Here is a 21,017-nt window from a genome sequence, read left to right as displayed (position 1 = left end):
AAATGAATTAAAGGCATATTCGGGGACTAACTTGATGTGAGTTGTTGCTCTGAGAAGAAAATTTGGGAATGGTGGGGAGAAAAGATTATTTGTAAATGTTGCTCTATTTTCGATTAGTCCTTTATTTTCTATCAGCCGATAATTCCTGTAACACTCCTTGCTTTCATCCTTTTGTACTGTGACTTTGGCTCTGGTTTCTTTGTCTCATCTTTAGGTTGCTATTATGTCCATCAGAACCCTCTTCTCTCCCCAGTCCCCCATCTATTTAAACCCTATGTTAAATGGTGATTAACATTGGAAAGAGAAGGAAGTGAACTGGTTGGATTAGTACCTAATGATGGAATTTGAGGCTGGATAAACATAATTATTATTGTAATTCTTCAAATTCTTTCACATTATTGACTCTAACTTTCTGAAAGTCAGCAAGCAGCATGAAGGGGCAGTTTTGCTTTGTTAATAACAAATTCAAAAATGCATTCTACTTGCATACACATACAAGGTAAATGTGGGACTGAGTACAGTCCTACCCACCCAATGATGTAAGATAACACAGAGCCCACATCTAGGGATACAGTCAAGTGCGTAAGCAAGTATGGAAACCGCTTCTTGTAGTTAATCAGTACAGACAGTGAACCTACTTAAGACTACAAAGACTTAATTAGCGCTTACTGAATGATAACCAGCAGCCTACAGCAAAGCGGCAGTGAATGGAACAGCCCAAAATCTTGCAAGAAATGCAGAGGAGAAAAATTTGTCCTGCTAGACAAAAAAAAAATTGAAGCATTCTGACCTGAAGAAAAGCTTGAAGCAGATATGCACAGAGGAAAATCGCTGGGAGAAAGCTCAAAGAAAGGCTTTGAAGCTGAAGGTAGAAATTCCTGACTGTAGCAGAAGACTCCAGAGGATCTCTTGGAAGTCCAGCTTCAATTCTCAGAATGCAGAGTCAGCAAACCTAACAGGGTGAGCTAAAAAAATTTAATTCCAGGATAAATCAAGTCCTGAGAAATTTTAAATACTGCAGTGGTCAGAAAATGCCATTTAAAAACTCAGGCGGAAAAACCAGCGCCCCGAGGGTTTTTATTTTTGGTTGGGGGGGGGGGGGGGGGGAGAGAAGAGGAGAGAGAATCTATTTAATTTGGAAGAATTGCAACTGAAGAAAATGCTTTAAAGGCCAGCAGAGGTTAGGATTCAATGTTTTCACCACCCTAAAGCATAACATTGAAATGGAGATGTCTGCAGCTAGTCAGTCCAAGCAGACGTTTTTTCAAGGCTGAGTGCAAGAGCTATTGCAGTGGGAGCCCACCAAAATTGGCAAGCATGGGTAAATTCTTTGTCTTCAAATGGATGGTGGTGCCACTTTGCATTTTAGGAACTTTAAAGCTTAGCTTACATTTTAAATCTACTTGTCCACAATAATTTGAAGCCAGATCATTATCATATAACGGGGGCTTCGGAGAGAAAACAAATCATTGGATGTAAAGAAACAAAAGCTCTGAAGAAGTCTTACAGACTTGAAACGTTAACTCTGTTTCTCTCTCCACAGATGCTGCCAGACTTGCTTGAGATTTTCTAGCATTTTCTGTTTTTATTCCTTAGATACATGATCGCTAAAAGACTGAACCTAAATTGAAGTACTGAAACCAATCTGTTTATGTTAATATGAGTAACAAATCCTTGAAAGGGCTAAATTTATAAGCGTGTCCGCAGCCAGGAGAACCTGTCAACTCTTCATTAACGATCTGTATAGGATGGCTGAAGGCTATAATTACTAGCTAAAATCTGAACTTAACAGGGATAAAATAGTTGTTGCAGATGATGCATCAGACATGCTGCAAGTGAAGGAAGATATAACCCTCGAAAGCTATCCAGATTGTTGGGCAATCTGAACTCCATATGCAGTGTAGGTCCATTTCAAGAGGGGTAAGTAAACCGTGGTACAAAGGAAACCCAACAATCCAGTTGGTTAAGCAGCACAGAAACAGGGACTCTCTAAACTCAGGGAAGCAATACTGTAACTGACCAGTAGCACAACCATGCCAACGCTGTGGAGTGAAGCACCCCCACAGGTGAGATCGATGGCTTGTAATTTCAGAGCAGTGCTTTACAGCAAACTCTGAAAAACCAAAATGCATAAACAGAAGGCCTAAAGATGATTCATGATTTATCACCTGAACTCCCATCAATTCAAGAAGGCTGCTTACTACCACCTTCTCGAGAACAATTAGGAATGGACAATAAAATGCTGGCCTAGTCGGCGGGGCCTATGTCCTGGGAAAGAATTTTTTTTAAAGGCTGAGACTGTGTACCAAGCGGAGACAAAACCATGCTTCTTGGATAAAATCAAAGATCCAGGATTTTTGTACTGAAATTCAGACAATTTGGCTAACGCCCATCTCTCAAACTTTAAATTGGACAAGGGAGCCAGTGTTGTGATCCTAACGGGCAAAGAACTGTGGCTGAGACACCTCTGGCTTTGAACAACAGACACACCATTCTATGGGCCTGGTGAAATTCAACTTCCAGTCATCGGCATGTTGGAAAACAAATCATGAGCTGATGTACACCATCTGAAACCAGCCTTTTTCTTTTTTGCTAGAGATGCCTGTGCAGCTCTGAATCTCCTCAAAACCGCAGAGGGTGTCAAGGGAACCAATATAGTAAATTATACAGAACTACAAGTTCGCGAGAGTTGAAACAAGTAAGTATCCTGACGAAGACTGCAGCTATGACCTGTCTCCTCTCTTTGCCGAGTAGGTTTGTTCATTTTCATTACAGGTGCCGGAAAGTTCTTATGGGTCAGACCAGCGAAAAACCACTCAAACAGTTACCACAACACCTCCAGTGGATGATCGACATGAGAGCAACCAACAACCAGAAGAGCCTCATCCTCCAGCTCCAATGACTCTTTATGTGGTAACACTGGAACATAGAGCAAACACTACAATACCCAACCAACATGACAGTGCCACAGACAATGTTGAAATCATACATTGCTGACAGCATACCACACAGCCCAACTCTCAAAGGTGAGCTTACTAAACCTCAACATAGGAAAGACCACCTTCTGTCACAGGGCATTTCCACACAATGCAGAGGAGGGGAAAAAACAACATGGAGATGAGCATGATGTTTGTCCACCCACAAGAAATGAGATGGCACAACAACCACCTATCACAATTGCAGAATTAACAAAGAGCAGTTCAATACCAAGAAATGAAAAAAGAAGAATGAAACGATACCCAGATGACAGATAAAACTCCAAATCGCAAGAGTTTACCTGCAACAACAGAAAATACCATTCCTCCCACAGCAGTGCAAACAAGATATGGAATGGGTATGATGCCTCCATACTGACTGAACCCATGAACCTGAGATTTAAAGGTGGGGGTAGATGGGGTAGATATAACTATGTAAACACATGGGGCAAAGTAGAATAACTTGAAATACATTGGTTAAAGACTTGGGGGCGGTGTAATATAAGGGTCTGACCCATGTAGGGTTAGCATAAGACTGAATGCAGTACTGCCCACATGACCCAGACCCAAGCGTCAGTTTGGTGTTGGACAGTTATGTGTGCAAACAAACATGAAGACCGATCCTGGCTTGAACCCTTAGTTCTTGTAGTTAATAAATACACACAGTTAAGATTATGAAGATTTCATTAAAGCCTTTCGAACAATAGCAACACCCTATAACAAGTTGGAATTTAATTCGCCATTTTTCCTTCCACTCTCTCCATAGCAATTCCTTCTCTCCCCACCAAACCACCTCGCTCCATCCTTCATCTACTCTTAACACAGAATCCACATTTGCAGCTTCTCTCCATTTCTAATTTCCCTTGATCCATTTACTGGCTACCCAATTCCCCCTCAAAGACTCCATGCTAGCTGACTGACAATGGCTCACTCTCCTCTACCACTGCCTCCGCCTTTGTTGCACTGAGCTTTTACAAATCCCTTTGTCACTTCTAAACTCAATTACTTGAATGCTTATGTTGCTGACCTTCCATTTTCTATTCTCCACCTCAACTTGTTGAACTCTTGATGTACATATCACCCTTGTCTTCACTGACCTGCTTGGATCTCCTCCCCACTGACTCAAATTTTACATTCTTGCCTTTCAATATCACTGCAGCCTCCCCTCACTCTATCTCTGGAATCTTATCCAGCCTTGTATTTCAAATTGTTTCAGCTGCCGTAGTCCTATTTTACAATTCCCAGAGAAAGTAATATTATAAAATCAATCTTTTGCTCCAGCTCTCGGACTTATTTCTTGGGAGTGCCTTGTAATCTTTTTTTATAATGTGGAGATGCCGGCGTTGGACTGGGGTGGGCACTGTAAGAAGTCTTACAACACCAGGTTAAAGTCTTAACAGGTTTGTTTAGAATCACTAGCTTTCGGAATGCAGCTCCTTCCTCGGGTGTTAAAGCATGTGTTATAGTTAAAGCAGCACATAAGTGTAATTTGTTTGCAACTTGGTGTGTTCACATTGATGGTGAGGGGGTGCACTTTAGGAAATCGTGTTTTTATTGGTTAAACAGATTTTCATAGACAATTTAGACTTGCATCATATTGTTTCAGCTGGTGCATTCTTTGTACACTTTGGTTAGATCGTGAAGGTTGTATTGTTGGCACCAGATGGCTGTGTTGCGAGATAGTGGCAGCTTGAGATGAAGGTGACACGCCATTCCCAGCAGGTGCTTTCAAATACTTTTACCACATGGGTTGCTGCAGGTAATGTTAACAAGTATTTGAGCTACATGTTCTTAAACATTCCAGAGACTTTTTTGCAGCGCTAGTGTATTCAAATTCCTAGTCTTTGCCAAAGATGTTCTTAACTGTTACAAATCATCTCCAATATTGTCAAATAGTGCTAATGCACTGCCAGATTTTTAAACATGATGGGAAAACGTCTTTGTTTTTCACATTTTGGGTTAAGAAAATGCCTGTTAATGTGCATGAAAAGTTTTACTATTAGGCTTGGGTAGCACTTTCAGTTACTGTTTCAATATAAGTGAAATGAATAAAACAAACCAATACAGAGACAAAAAGTTAGAGACTTTCAAGCAGGTTTCTCAGGATATTTTCTTTCACATGTGAATATTTTTGTAATAGGCTACATAACTACTTTAATATGGTACTAATGATGGAATTTTTTGTGACTTCAGTATGTTGCCAGGTAGAGGCAGCTTGAGATGAAGGTGACTCATCACCAGGAGGTGCTCTGTCAACCTTAACCACAGGTTATCAGAGTAAGCCTGCCTTCCTTGATATGAGTAAGCCTGCCAACGAAACAAACCTGTTGGACTTTAACCTGGTGTTGTTAGACTTCTTCCTTGATATGGACAGCATTCAATGTTGCTGCTGAGTTTGGTCAAAAGTTTCATCAGTGTTTGCTTTTGTTTCATAAACTATAATATGGATAAAATGTTGCTCTTATCCTACTGGAGTTTCTGAAATTAATGTTGGGTGATAACTTTGAGAATGCAAGCTTTTAATTCCTGATAACTGAACATCACGAGACGTCTGTTTGAACAGAGCATGACAAAACATGGTCATTTGATAGTTACTGAGTTTGCAGTAGCCTCTATAGGGATTTAATTCTGTTTGGTCTGATATTGATGCCTTTCCTTTCTGCTACGTGACACCCAGATAAATAAATATGCTGGATGGTATTAAATTGCAGCATGACATATGTGCACAGTTCTCATTGCCTCATAAGCAAGAGACATGCATCTGCTATTTTCAGTTGTGAATCTCGCTTTGTGTCCCAAAGTACTGGTCATGAAAGTAGGACAGTGGAGATGATGCTATCGGCACAGATGCATCCGAAGCTAAATTAGTTATTTTATTTCCTTGGAATGCATCACTTCTGCAAAGCTAAGAGAATATTTTATCCTTGATTCACCTTTTTAAGCAGAAATTGCTGTGACCCCCATTATGAAGCTTGAGCCCTCAATTTGAGAAAACCACTCTTCATTGCATTCCCTCATGACTTTTCAACCGAGAACACCTCTTCTCCATTCAGCACATGGGATTAATGTGAGCAATGCAATCATTGGTGGAAAAGCAAGAGACCAGCATGTTAAATTGTATCACAAGGATGTGGCCTGAATCAGTTTAAATAATCCACTTATCCACTCCCAAAGCAGGAAACTGATGAATTTCTATCTTTAAAATGCACAAGTTTCTCCATATTTCATGTGTTGATACAGCTGACTATTTTTTGAATCTTGCATCATCTGCTGCAGCATCAGTCACAGGGTCAATCTCTATTTTTTGGTCCCTGTGTGGATGTCAATTGACCACTGAAAAGAGCAGCTGGTCTTTAACAGAATTTGGATGTTTGTCTGTGAATAGTTTTGCTTTCTGAATCGTATTTATCCAAACTGACCTTCCTGCCTTTCCAGCGTTTATTGAGCGCTAATTTACAATGCTTGAATAAGCCAGATTTTTATTGTATTATGGAATTCTTGTCATTTGTATTATATTTTGTGATGCAAGTACCCAATTTCTGTCTTGCTTATAATTTTGACCATTAGTTTGTAACTGAATTACTTGACTTCTACAGTTCAGGATTGAACCGTTGCCTTTTGTGGAAATTGTAAGTTTTTGATCTTGTTGACAAATAAGCAAGTGAGGAATAGAGATGATTATCGCTCAGTTTTTGAGATTCCCTCCCAGTCCATGCTCGGAAAACTTGTTCTGGAGAGCCGCACTGGGCTTTCCTGTGTATTTAACCATAGAATTCCTTTCTAAAAATATTTTTATTCAAGGCATTTTCATATATACAAACCGAATCAGAAGAACAACCAAACAATTCAATAAACAACCAATGTCTCTCCTCCCCCCCCCCCCCCCCCCCCCCTCACATCCCACCTCGCCCGTTTTCACCTTCTTAAGACACCCCGCCCCCACCCCACTGACCTGTCAAACCTCCTTAAAGAAATCAATAAACTGCTTCCACCTACGGGTGAACCCATCTGCCGACCCCCTCAAGGCAAACTTGACCTTCTCCAGCCTCAGGAATTCTGCCAGGTCATGAACCCACACCCCCGTTTTCGGCGGCTCCGAGTCCTGCACCCCAGTAAGATCCGTCTCCGGGCTATCAGGAAGGCCAAAACATCGACACCTCTCACCCCTGGACTGCCAGGTCTTCCGACATCCCAAGTATCGCCACCTCTGGACTCGGAACCACCTCCACACTCAGCACCTCGAACATCACATCTGAGAATCTCTGCTGAACCCCCTCAATCTTGGGCACGCCCAGAATACGTGTCTGCGATTTGCATTCCCCAATGCACCGTCCACACCCATCCTCTACCCCCGTAAAGAACCTACTCATCCTCACCACTGTCATATGAACCCTATGCATCACTTTGAACTGGTTGAGGCTTAGCCTCGTACAGGACACACATTCACTCTCCGCATGGTTTCTGCCCACGTCTTAGCCCCCACCTCCTCTCTCAGCTCCTCCTACCATTTCCTCTTAATATCTCCCGCCAGGGCTCCTGCCTACTTCATCACCACCTTATAGACATTCGACACCTTCCCCTTCCCTATTTCATCCTTCGACAGCACCTTATCCTGCAACCCCAGGGGCAGCAGCCCAGAGAAGGTCAGTGCTTCTCTCCTTACAAAGCCCCGAACCTGCAGGTACCAAAAGCCATTCCCCCTGGGTAACTCATACACTTCCTCCAGGCCACCTCCACACATTTGCCCCTGACAAATAGGTTGCCAAAACGCTCAATCACTGCCTGTCGCCACCCGTCAAAATCTCACGTCCAGTCCCGTTGACACAAACCTATGGTTATTTCAGATTGGCACCCATTCCTAGGCACTCTCCAGCCCCAGATGCTGCCACCACTGCCCCCACAAAGCCCTTAAGTACGTATCCCTACATAAGGCTGCTTCCATCCGTCCCCACACCGACCCCTCCCCCATGGCCCATTTCCTGACCATAGAAATATTCGCCGCCCAGTAGTAATTCATCATATTCGGCAACACCAGCCCCTGCCTATGCTTCCCCGCCCCCTCCACCCTCCTTCCAAGAAAGACAGGTATGATGTGGTAGGTATCACAGAGACGTGGTTGCAGGGGGTTCAGGACTGGCATTTAAAATTCCAGGGATTCACAAACAATCGAAAAGACAGAGGGGGTGGGGTTGCCTTGTTAATTAGGAATGAAATTAAATCAATAGCACTAAACGACATAGGGTCAGATGATGTGGAGTCTGTGTGGGTAGAGTTGAGGAACCACAAAGGCAAAAAAAACATAATGGGAGTTATGTACAGGCCTCCTAACAGTGGTCAGGACCAGGGGCACAAAATGCACCACGAAATAGAAAGTGCATGTCAGAACGGCAAGGTCACAGTGATCATGGGGGACTTCAATATGCAGGTGGACTGGGTAAATAATGCTGCCAGTGAACCCAAGGAAAGAGAATTCATTGAATGTTTACTGGAGGGCTTTTTGGAACAGCTTGTGATTGAGCCCACGAGGGAACAGGCCATTCTGGACTTAGTGCTATGTAATGAGCCAGACTTGATTAAAGATCTTAAAGTAAGGGAGCACTTAGGAGGCAGTGATCATAATATGGTAGAATTCAATCTCCAATTTGAAAGAAAGAAGGTAGAATCAGATGTAAAGGTGTTACAGTTAAATAAAGGTAACTACAGGGGCATGAGGGAGGAACTGACAAAAATCGACTGGGAGCAGAGCCTAGTGGGAAAGACAGTAGAACAGCAATGGCAGGAGTTTCTGGGAGTAATTGAGGACACAGTACAGAGGTTCATCCAAAAGAAAAGAAAAGTTATCAGAGGGGGGGGGATTAGGCAGCCATGGCTGACAAAGGAAGTTAGGGAATGCATCAAAGCAAAAGAGAAATCCTATAATGTGGCAAAGAGTAGTGGGAAGTCAGAAGATTGGGAAGGCTACAAAAACAAACCGAGGATAACCAAGAGAGAAATAAGGAAAGAGAGGATCAATTATGAAGGTAGGCTAGCCAGTAACATTAGGAATGATAGTAAAAGTTTCTTTAAATACATTAAAAACAAACGGGAGGCAAAAGTAGACATTGGGCCGCTCCAAAATGACGCTGGTAATCTAGTGATGGGAGACAAGGAAATAGCTGAGGAACTAAATAAGTACTTTGCGTCAGTCTTTACAGTAGAAGACATGAGTAATATCCCAACAATTCAGGAGAGTCAGGGGGCTGAGTTGAATATGGTAGCCATCACAAAAGGAGAAAGTGCTCGAGAAACTAAGAATTCTAAAAATTGATAAATCTCCGGGCCCAGATGGGCTACATCCTAGGGTTCTAAAGGAGATAGCTGAAGAAATAGTGGAGGCGTTAGTTATGATCTTTCAAAAGTCACTTGAGTCCGGGAAAGTCCCAGAGGATTGGAAAATCGCTGTTGTAACCCCCCTGTTCAAGAAGGGAACAAGGAAAAAGATGGAAAATTATAGGCCAATTAGCCTAACCTCGGTTGTTGGCAAGATTCTAGAATCCATTGTTAAGGATGAGATTTCTAAATTATTGGAAGTGCAGGGTCGGATTAGGAGTCAGCATGGTTTTAGTAAGGGGAGGTCGTGCCTGACTAACCTGTTAAAGTTCTTTGAAGAGATAACAAATAGGTTAGACCAAGGAGAGCCAATGGATGTTATCAACCTTGACTTTCAAAAGGCCTTTGATAAGGTGCCTCACGGGAGTCTGCTGAGTAAAATAAGGGCCCATGGTATTCGAGGCAAGGTACTAACATGGATTGACAATTGGCTGTCAGGCAGAAGGCAGAGAGTTGGGATAAAAGGTTCTTTTTCGGAATGGCAACCGATGACGAGTGGTGTCCCGCAGGGTTCAGTGTTGGGGCCACAGCTGTTCTCTTTATATATCAACGATCTAGATGACGGGGCTGGGGGCATTCTGGCTAAGTTTGCCGATGATACAAAGATAGGTGGAGGGGCAGGTAGTATGGAGGAGGTGGGGAGGCTGCAGAAAGATTTAGACAGTTTAGGAGAGTGGTCCAAGAAATGGCTGATGAAATTCAACGTGGGCAAGTGCGAGGTCTTGCACTTTGGAAAACAGAATAGAGGCATGGACTATTTTCTAAACCGTGACAAAATTCATAATGCTGAAGTGCAAAGGGACTTGGGAGTCCTAGTCCAGGATTCTCTAAAGGTAAACTTGCAGGTTGAGTTCGTAATTAAGAAAGCAAATGCAATGTTGTCATTTATCAAGAGGCTTGGAATATAAAAGCAGGGATGTACTTCTGAAGCTTTATAAAGCATTAGTTAGGCCCCATTTAGAATACTGTGAGCAATTTTGGGCCCCACACCTCAGGAAGGACATACTGGCACTGGAGCGGGTCCAGCGGAGATTCACACGGATGATCCCAGGAATGGTAGGCCTAACATACGATGAACGTCTGAGGACCCTGGGATTATATTCATTGGAGTTTAGGAGGTTGAGGGGAGATCTAATAGAAACTTACAAGATAATGAATGGCTTAGATAGGGTGGACGTCGGGAAGTTGTTTCCATTAGCAGGGGAGACTAGGACCCGGGGGCACAGCCTTAGAATAAAAGGGAGTCACTTTAGAACAGAGATGAGGAGAAATTTCTTCAGCCAGAGAGTGGTGGGTCTGTGGAATTTATTGCCACAGAGGGCGGTGGAGGCCGGGACGTTGAGTGTCTTTAAGACAGAAGTTGATAAATTCTTGATTTCTCGAAGAATTAAGGGCTATGGAGAGAGAGCAGGTAAATGGAGTTGAAATCAGCCATGATTGAATGGTGGAGTGGACTCGATGGGCCGAATGGCCGTACTTCCGCTCCTAGGTCTTAATGGTCTAAAGACCTCCTAACCCACGGGCTGTTCACCGCACAAACAAACCCAGAGATCAGCCCATTGACCATCGTAAAAAAATGTCTTGGGGACGAAGATTGGGAGGTTCTGATTCACCAACAGAAACCGTGGCAGCACTGTCATTTTTACCATCTGCACCCACCCTGACAGTGGCAGAACATTCCACCTATTAAAGTCTGGCTTCATCTCCATCAACCAAGCCAGGTTCAGCTTGTGGAACTGCACCCAGCTCCGCGTCACTTGGATACCCAAATATCTGAAACTCGCCCCACCATCCTAAACAGCAGCTCCCCTCTCCTGCCCTCCTGTCTCAATCGGGAGCACCTCGCTTATTCAATTTGTATCCTGAGAACTGACCAAATGTCCCCAGGATCCCCATGATGCCATCGATGCAATCCACCAGATACGAAATATGCAGTAGCAGATCGTCCTCCTACAATGAGAACCTGTGCTCAACACCCCCCTCCGCTCAATATCTCTCCAGTCCCTCGATGCTCTTAAGTGCCATTGCCAGTGGCTCTATCGCCAAGGCAAAGAGCAACGGGGAAAGTGGGACCCCTGCCTCATCCCACGATGCAGCCCAAAGTAGCCCACTCACTCAGTGACTCACTCAGTTCATCTGCACATTCCCGCCTTATGTAACAACTGGACCCAATCTGCAAACCCCTGCCTCAACCCGAACCACCCCAGCACCTCCAACAAATACGCCCACTCCACCCGATCAAACACCTCCGCATCCATCGCCACCACGATCTCCAACTCCCTCACATACCGTCGCAACCGGTCCACAGCAGACGCCATTTCCACGGCCCTACACTCCTCCCTAGAGCATCTCGACAACAAGGACTCCTACATCAGACTCCAATGTTTTTTTTTAATAAACATTTTATTGAGGTGTTTTTGGTATTGTAACAACAACAAAATAAACAATGTACATGAAACTATAAACATAGTGCCGTCTCCCTTCCTTACATGTCTCACCTTTATTAACCCCCTACTCTAAGCTAAACTAACCCTCCCCTTCTGCTGACGATTAACTTTCTGCGAAGAAGTCGACGAATGGTTGCCACCTCCGGGCGAACCCTAACAGTGACCCTCAAGGCGAATTTAATTTGCTCCCAACAGAGAAAGCTAGCCATGTCCGATGGCCAGGTCTCCGACTTCGGGGGCTTTGAGTCTCTCCAAGCTAATAGTATCCATCTCCGGGCTACCAGGGAAGCAAAGGCTAGAACGTCTGCCTCTTTTTCCTGCTGGATTCCCGGGTTTTCTGACACCTCGAAAATCGCCACCTCTGGACTCAGTGCCACCCTTGTTTTTAACACTGTGGACGTAACATCTGCAAACCCCTGCCAAAATCCCCTAAGCTTTGGACATGCCCAGAACATGTGGACATGGTTCGCTGGTCCTCCCGCACATTTTGCACACCTATCTTCCACCCAAAAAAATCTGCTCATCCGGGCCACTGTCATGTGAGCCCGATGAATGACCCTGAATTGTATCAGGCTGAGCCTGGCACATGTTGCGGACACGTTGACTCTACTCAAGGCGTCTGCCCATAGACCATCCTCTTATCTCTCTTCCCAGCTCCTCCTCCCACTTGCACTTCAGCTCCTCGGTCTGCGTCTCCTCTGACCCCATAAGTTCCTTGTAAATGTCCGAGACACTCCCTTCCCCTACCCACGCTCTGGAAACTACCCTGTCCTGAATCCCCCTTAGCGGTAGGAGCGGGAAGGTTGACACCTGTTTACGCAGGAAGTCCTGCACCTGCAGATACCTGAATTTGTTTCCCCTCGCCAACCCAAACTTCTCCTCCAGCGCCATCATACTTGGGAAGCTCCCCTCTATAAACATGTCCCCCATCTTCTCAATCCCTGCTCTCCGCCATATCCGGAACCCCCCATCCATACTTCCCTGGGCAAACCGGCGATTATTACAGATTGGGGACCAGACCGACGCTCCCACATGTCTCCTCCATTGCCCCCAGACTCTCCGGGCCGCCACCACCACGGGGCTGTTGGAGTACCGTGCCGGCAGGAACGGCAGAGGCGCAGTTACCAACGTCCCAGACTGGTGCCCTTGCATGAAGCCGCCTCCATACGCTCCCATGCCGACACCTCCCCCACCACCCACTTCCTGATCATGGCTATATTCGCCGCCCAGTAATAGTTCCAAAAATTTGGCAGCGCCAGCCCGCCCTCTCCCTGACTCCTCTCCAGCATTACCTTCCTTACTCGCGGGGTCTTGCCCGCCCAAACAAAGCCAGTGATCACTTTGTTGACCAGTTTAAAAAAGGACTCCCACCCGGCTTACTCACTCTTCCAACTTCTTCCATCGTGCAGGAGATAAAGATGGGGAGACACTGAAATAGAAGCAGGAATCTCAGGAGGACCGCAGACTCCTATTTATTGACTACAACTCCGCCTTCAACACCATAATCCCTGCCAAGCTCATTCCAAAGCTCCAAAACCTAGGACTTGGCACCTCACTCTGCAAGTGGATCCTCGATGTTCTGACCAACAGACCGCAATCAGTAAGAGCTCCTCCACAATAGTCCTCAATACCGGGGCACCGCAAGGCTACGTACTTAGCCCCCTGCTCTACTCCCTGTACACACAAGACTGCGTGGCAAAATTTGGTTCTAACTCTACAAGTTTGCGGACGATACGACCATAGTGGGCCGGATCTCAAATAACGACGAGACAGAATACAGGAGGGAGATAGAGAACCTAGTGGAGTGGTGCAGCGACGACAATATCCCCCTCAATGCCAGCAAAACTAAAGAGCTGTTCATTGACTTAAGGAAGCAAAGTGCTGTATGCACCCCTGTCAGCATCAACGGGGCCGAGGTGGAGATGGTTAGCAGTTTCAACTTCCTTGGGGTGCACATCTCCAAAAATCTGTCCTGGTCCACCCACGTCGACGCTACCACCAAGCAAGCACAACAGCGCCTATACTTCCTCAGGAAACTAAGGAAATTCGGCATGTCCACATTGACTCTTACCAACTTTTACAGATGCACCATAGAAAGCATCCTATCTGGCTGCATCACAGCCTGGTATGGCAACTGCTCGGCCCAGGACCGCAAGAAACTTCAGAGTCGTGAACACCCTCCAGTCCATCACATGAACCTGCCTCCCATCCATTGACTCCATCTACACCGCCCGCTGCCTGGGGAAAGCGGGCAGCATAATCAAAGACCCCTCCCACCCGGCTTACTCACTCTTCCAACCTCTTCCATCGGGCAGGAGATACAGAAGTCTGAGAACACGCACGAACAGACTCAAAAACAGCTTCTTCCCCGCTGTTACCAGACTCCTAAATTACCCTCTTATGGACTGACCTCATTAACACTACACCCTGTATGCTTCACCCGATGCCAGGGCTTATAAGAACATAAGAACTAGGAGCAGGAGTAGGCCATATGGCCCCTCGAGCCTGCTCCGCCATTCAGTGAGATCATAGCTGATCTTTTGTGGACTCAGCTCCACTTTCCGGCCCGAACACCATAACCCTTAATCCCTTTATTCTTCAAAAAACTATCTATCTTTATCGTAAAAACATTGAATGAAGGAGCCTCAACTGCTTCACTGGGCAAGGAATTCCATAGATTCACAACCCTTTGGGTGAAGAAGTTCCTCCTAAACTCAGTCCTAAATCTACTTCCCCTTATTTTGAGGCTATGCCCCCTAGTTCTACTTTCACCCGCCAGTGGAAACAACCTGCCCGCATCTATCCTATCTATTCCCAACATAATTTTATCTGTTTCTATAAGATCCCCCCTCATCCTTCTAAATTCCAACCTCTCCTCGTAATCCAACCCCTTCAACTCTGGGATTAACCTGGTGAATCTCCTCTGCACACCTTCTAGCGCCAATATGTCCTTTCTCAGGTAAGGAGACCAAAACTGAACACAATACTCCAGGTGTGGCCTCACTAACACCTTATACAATTGCAGCATAACCTCCCTAGTCTTAAACTCCATCCCTCTATCAATGAAGGACAAAATTCCATTTGCCTTCTTAATCACCTGTTGCACCTGTAAATCAACTTTTTGCGACTCATGCACCAGCTCACCCAGGTCTCTCTGCACAGCAGCATGTTTTAATATTTTATCAAGTTATGTAGTTACATTGTATACCTTATGTTGCCCTATTATGTATTTTCTTTTCTTCCCATGTACTTAATGATCTGTTGAGCTGCTCGCAGAAAAATACTTTTCACTGTACCTCGGTACACGTGAGAATCAACAAATCCAATCCAATCCAATCCTGCCTCTCCGAAGGCACCATTATTACAATAATTAGCCTACTCACATTCACCGACAATTGCCTCCCTTCACAAAACCTTCGCAAATCCCCCCCCAGGACACAGTCCTCAGTTCGAGATGCCAACACCTTTGCCAATAGCTTGGTGTCCACATTCAATAATATCGGGTGGTACGACCCGCACTGTTCCGGATCCTTATCCTTCTTTAAATCAGGAAGATGGAAGCCTGCAGCAATGTAGGTGGGAGTTCCCCCTTCGTTTTAAAAAAAATATATACATATTCAAATTTTTCAACAAACTTTCAACAAACCCCCCCCCCCCCCCCCTCCAACAAGAAAAAAGAAACAAGAACACAACAATGAGAAATTATACATTGGATTTCCCCCATATACAATAACCCCCCATATAACATTTAAAAACACAAATAGGGAAAAACCTCCACTTCACCCAAACGCCACCCCAAAAGAACCCCCCCCCCCCCCCCACTCCCGGGCTGCTGCTGCTGTTGACCTCCTAACGCTCCGCGAGATAGTCAAGGAATGGTTGCCACCGCCTGAGGAATCCTTGCACAGACCCTCGCAAGGCAAACTTTATCCTCTCCAGCTTGATGAACCCTGCCATGTCATTGATCCAAGCTTCCACACTAGGGGGCTTTGCATCTTTCCATTGTAGCAAAACCCTCCACCGGACTACCAGGGACGCAAAGGCCAGAATACCGGCCTCCTGCACTCCCGGCTCGTCCGATACCCCAAATAATGCTAATCCCCAGCTCGGCTTGACCCGGGCGTTCACCACCTTGGACATAGTCCTCGCAAAACCCCTCCAAAATCCATTCAGCACCGGGCACGACCAGAACGTATGGATGTGATTTGCTGGGCTCCCCAAGCACCTCCCACATCTGTCCTCCACCCAAAAGAACCTACTCGACCCCGCCCTTGTTATATCTGCTCTGTGAGTAACTTTGAACTGTATTAGACAAAGCCTGGCGCAAGAGGAGGAAGAATTATCCCTACTCAGGGCATCAGCCCACAGACCCTCCTCTATCTCCTCCCCAAGCTCCCCCTCCCACTTGCCCTTTAACTCCTCCACCGAGGCCGCCTCTTCCTTCATCTCCTGGTAAATCGCCTAAACCTCGCCTTCTCAAACCCATACACCCGAAATCACCCTGTCCTGAATCCCACGTGCCGGAAGCAGCGGGAATTCCCTCACCTGCCGCCTCACAAACGCCCTCACTTGCATGTACCTGAACACGTTTCCTGGGGGTAGCCCAAACTTCTCCAGCCCCCCTAGGCTCGCAAACGTCCCATCGATGAACAGGTCCCCCTTTCCTCTAATCCCTGCCCGATGCCAGCTCCAAAACCCCCCATCCATCGTTCCCGGGACAAACCAATGATTCTCCCAAATCGAGGATCAAACCGAGGCTCTCACCTCGCACCTGTGTCGCCTCCACTGCCCCCAGATCTTCAGCGTCGCCGCCACCACCGGACTCGTGGTGTACTTTGTTGGCGAATGCAGCAGCGACACACTTCACCCTCGGGGTCTTATTCGCCCACAAATCCCATGATGCTCCTGCTTACCCGTTTGAAAAAGGCTTTGGGGATCAAAATGGGAAGGGACTGGAACACAAAGAGAAACCTTGGGAGGACCGTCATTTTGACCGACTGCACCCTACCCGCTAGTGAGACTGGCAGCATATCCCATCTTTTAAAATCCTCCTCCATCTGCTCCACCAACCGCGTCAAATTGAGCTTGTGCAGGGCCCCCCAACTCCTAGCTACTTGGATCCCTAGGTACCGAAAGCTCCTTTCCGCCCTCTTCAGCGGTAGCTCGTCTATCCCCCTTCCCTGGTCCCCTGAATGCACCACAAAGAGCTCACTCTTCCATACGTTGAGGTTATACCCCGAAAAGTCCCCAAACTCCCTAACGATCCGCATGACCTCCGCCATCCCCTCCACTGGAGCCGCAACATACAACAGCAGGTTATACTCCACCCGATCAAAGGCCTTCTCCGCAATCATAGCTGCCACTACCTCCGCTTCCCTCCACCGAGGGCATCATAATCACATTGAGGAGCCTCCGCACATTTGTATTTAGCTACCTACCCTTCACAAATCCCGTCTGGTCCTCATGAATCACCCCCGGGACACAGTCCTCAATTCTCGTAGCCAGCACCTTCGCCAGCAACTTAGTGTCAACATTGAGGAGCGAGATGGGTCTATACGACTCGCATTGCAATGGACCCTTGTCCCGCTTCAAGATCAAAGAAATCAGCGCCCTGGACATTGTCGGGGGCAAGGTCCCCTCCCTCCCTCGCCTTATTAAAAGTCCTCACTAGCAACGGGCCCAGCAGGTCCACATATTTCCTGTAAAATTCAACAGGGAACCCATCCGGCCCTGGGTACCTTACCTGCCTACATGCTCCCCAATCCTTTAACCAGCTCCTCCAGCCCAATCGGCGCCCCCAAACCAGCCACCTCATCCTCCTCCACCCTCTGGAACCTCAGTTGATTTAGGAATCGTCGCATCCCCTCCACCCCCGCTGGGGTATCAGACCTGTACAGATCCCCATAGAAGTCCCTAAATACCTTGTTTATTCTCACCGCACTCCGCACTGTATTCCCCCCTCTATCCTTAACTCCACAAATCTCCCTGGCTGCCTCCCTCTTGCAAAGCTGATGTGCCAGCATCCGACTCGCCTTCTCCCCATACTCATACGTCGCCCCCTGCGCTTTCCTCCACTGTGCCTCTGCTTTCCCCGTGGTCAACAGGTCGAATTCCGTCTGGAGGTTCCGTCGCTCCCTAAGTAGCCCCTCCTCGGGGGCCTCTGCATACCTCCTGTCCACCCTTAAAATCCCCCCCACCAACCTCTCCCTCTCCCTCCTCTCTCTCTTCTCCCTGTGGGCCCTAATGGAGATTAGCTCTCCCCTGACCACCACCTTCAACCGCCTCCCAGACTACCCCCACCTGCACCTCCCCGTTGACGTTGGCCTCCAAGTATCAATACACCCCCGCACCCGCCCGCACACCCCCTCACCCGCCAACAGTCCCACATCGAGGCGCCGCAGCGGGCACTGGTCCCTCTCCTCCTCCAGCTCCACCCAATGCGGGGCGTGGTCCGAGATGGCTATGGCCGAATATTCCGTTCCCTCCACTTTGGGAATTAGCGCCCTACTCAAAATGAAAAAATCTATCCGGGAGTAGGCTCTATGGACGTGGGAAAAGAAGGAAAATTCCCTGACCAGCGGCCTGGCAAACCTCCATGGATCCACCCCCCCCCCCCCCCCCCCCCCCCCAAAATCTGGTCCATAAACCCCCTGAGCACCTTGGCCGCAGCCGGCCTCTTACCTGTCCTGGACCCAAAACGGTCCAGTGCTGGGTCCAGCACCATGTGGAAGCCTCCCCCTCCCCCCAATTATCCTACCTCCAGATCCGGAATCCGTCCCAGCATGCGTTTCATAAATTCGGCATCATCCCAATTCGGGGCATATACGTTCACCAGTACCACCCGCACCCCCTGCAACCTACCACTCGCCATCACATATCGACCTCCATTATCCACTAAAATATTCAGTGCCTCGGACGACACCCGCTTCCCCACCAGTATTGCAACCACTCTGTTCTTCGCATCCAGCCCTGAATGAAAGACCTGCCCTACCCATCCCTTTCCCAGCCTAACCTGATCTGCCACCTTCAGATGTGTCTCCTGAAGCATAACCACGTCTGCCTTAAGACCTTTAAGTGCGCGAACACCCGGGCTCTCTCGACCGGCCCGTTCAGGCCCCTCACATTCCATGTTATCAGCCGGGGGGGGGGGGGGGGGCTACTCTTCCCCCCCCAAATGACACTCACTTAAGTCAGCTGACCCCGGCCTCTCCCACCATTCCATCGACCCCCCAGCGTGAGAATCCCCCACAACATGGCAGTCAGTGTGCTCTCCGCTCCAGCACTGTCCTTCTCTCTCTCTCTCTCTCTCTCCCCCCCCCCCCCCCCCCCCCCCCCCCCCAATCCTTCTCTAACGCGGGAAAAAGCCCGCACGTTACTGAGCCGGCCCCGCCCCCTCTGGCGCAGCACTTTTTTGCGGCCTTACCCCAACTCTCCATCCCCCCCCCCCTTCCTCCACGGGGCCCTGCTACTCCAACACCGACGCCCACACACTCCCACAGCCCCCACATAAAATCCATTCACCCATCCCCACCCAACACCAAAACAAAAAGAACATTCCCCAAATGCATTAAACACAGTAAACATACCCCCACGACAAACCTTCCGTTTGAGTCCAACTTTTCAGTCTGGATAAAGTTCCATGCCTCATCAGGCGTTTCAAAATAGTGGTGCCGATCTTGGAACGTGACCCACAATCGCGCTGGCTGCAGCATCCCGAACTTCACCCCCTTCCGATGGAGCACCGCCTTAGCCCGGTTAAAACCAGCCCTCTTCTTAGCCACCTCCCCACTCCAGTCCTGGTAAATTCGGATCTCCGTGTTCTCCCACCTGCTGCTCCTCACTTTTTTGGCCCATCTCAGGGCACACACTCTGTCCATCAAGCGGTGGAACCTCACCACTGCAGCTCTTGGCGGCTTGTTGGCTTTGGGTCTCCTTGCCAGGACCCGATGAGCCCCATCCAGCTCCAGGGGCCTCGGGAAAGCTCCCACACCCATCAGTGAATTGAGCATCGTGCTCATATATGCCCCGGCATCGGGCCCCTCCACTCCTTCAGGGAGACCCAGAACCCGAAGATTCGTCCTCCTCTACCTATTCTCCAGGTCCTCAAATTTTTCCGCCCATCTCTTGTGCAGCGCCTCGTGCGCCTCCACCTTCACCGCCAGGCCGAAGATCCCGTCCTCGTTATCCAAGGCTTTTTGCCGCACCTCCCGGATCACCGCCCCTTGGGCCTTCTGGGTCTCCACAAGCTTCTCAATCGCCGCCTTCATTGGCGCCAGCATTTCTGTCCTCTGCTCCTCAAAGCAGCGTTTAAGAAACTCCTTCTGCGACCACTGCGCCCACGCTGCTTGGTGTCCACCCGCCGCCATCTTGCTTTTCCTCCCTCGCACTTTCCGCTGCACCAGGATCACATTTTTAGCCACTCCACTCCTGGTCCAATCCATATAATTTCGGGAGGACCTTGCTGTCACCTTCCCACACTGGAAGCCGTCGAACAATTGCTGTTGGGGCCCCTCTGAAGAGCCCAAATGTCCGTTCCTGACGGAAGCTGCCGAACGTGCGACCTACCTAGGCATAGCCGCAACCGGAAGTCCCGAGTTCCCCCCTTCATTATACACCCTCACCGGCAGTGGCCCCAGGTCCACCCTAAACATTTTATAGATCTATAATTCTACTGGGAACCTGTCCGTCCCTGGGGCCTTTTCTGCTTGCATCATCCCCATGTTATACATCACCTCCCTCAGCCCAATTGGGCCCCTAGTCCCTAAACCGGCCCCTCCTCTATTTTGAGAAACTCTAACCCATCCAGGAACGTTGCATCCACTCCTCCCTGGCTGGGGGCTCTGACTCCTAGATACTTCTTTAAAATGCCTCGAACACCCCATTCACCCCCTTGGGGTCCATCACCACCTTGCCCTCACCACCTCTTACTTTCTCAACTCATGAGCCAACATTCTACTCACCTTTTCCCCAATATTCATATACCACCCCTCTGGCTGTCTACAGCTTCCCCACCGCCTTCCCCGTAGAAACTAGCCCAAACTCCATCTGGAGCCTCTGCCTCCTTCCAGAACCCGACCTCACGCGTCTCCGAGTATCTCTATTTGTCCACCATCAAAATCTCATACACCAATCTAGTCCCCTCCTCGCTCCGTTTTCTCCCAATGCTCCCGGATTGACATAAACTCTCTCTCTCTTTCCCCCCCCCCCCCCAACAACCTGACATGCC

General features: G+C 47.9%; 1 protein-coding gene across 3 annotated transcripts in view; it reads left to right on the top strand.

Annotated features, from left to right (window-relative positions):
- The window catches only part of chd7 (chromodomain helicase DNA binding protein 7), a 378,323-nt gene that overhangs the window by 105,733 nt on the left and 251,573 nt on the right, over window positions 1-21,017 (top strand). The gene's annotated exons all lie outside the window — the stretch shown is intronic.

Source organism: Scyliorhinus torazame, chromosome 11 (assembly GCF_047496885.1).
Source record: "Scyliorhinus torazame isolate Kashiwa2021f chromosome 11, sScyTor2.1, whole genome shotgun sequence".
Lineage (NCBI taxonomy): Eukaryota > Metazoa > Chordata > Chondrichthyes > Carcharhiniformes > Scyliorhinidae > Scyliorhinus > Scyliorhinus torazame.
The sequence above is the reverse complement of the archived record's forward strand: the minus strand, read 5'-3'. Positions and strand labels throughout refer to the sequence as shown.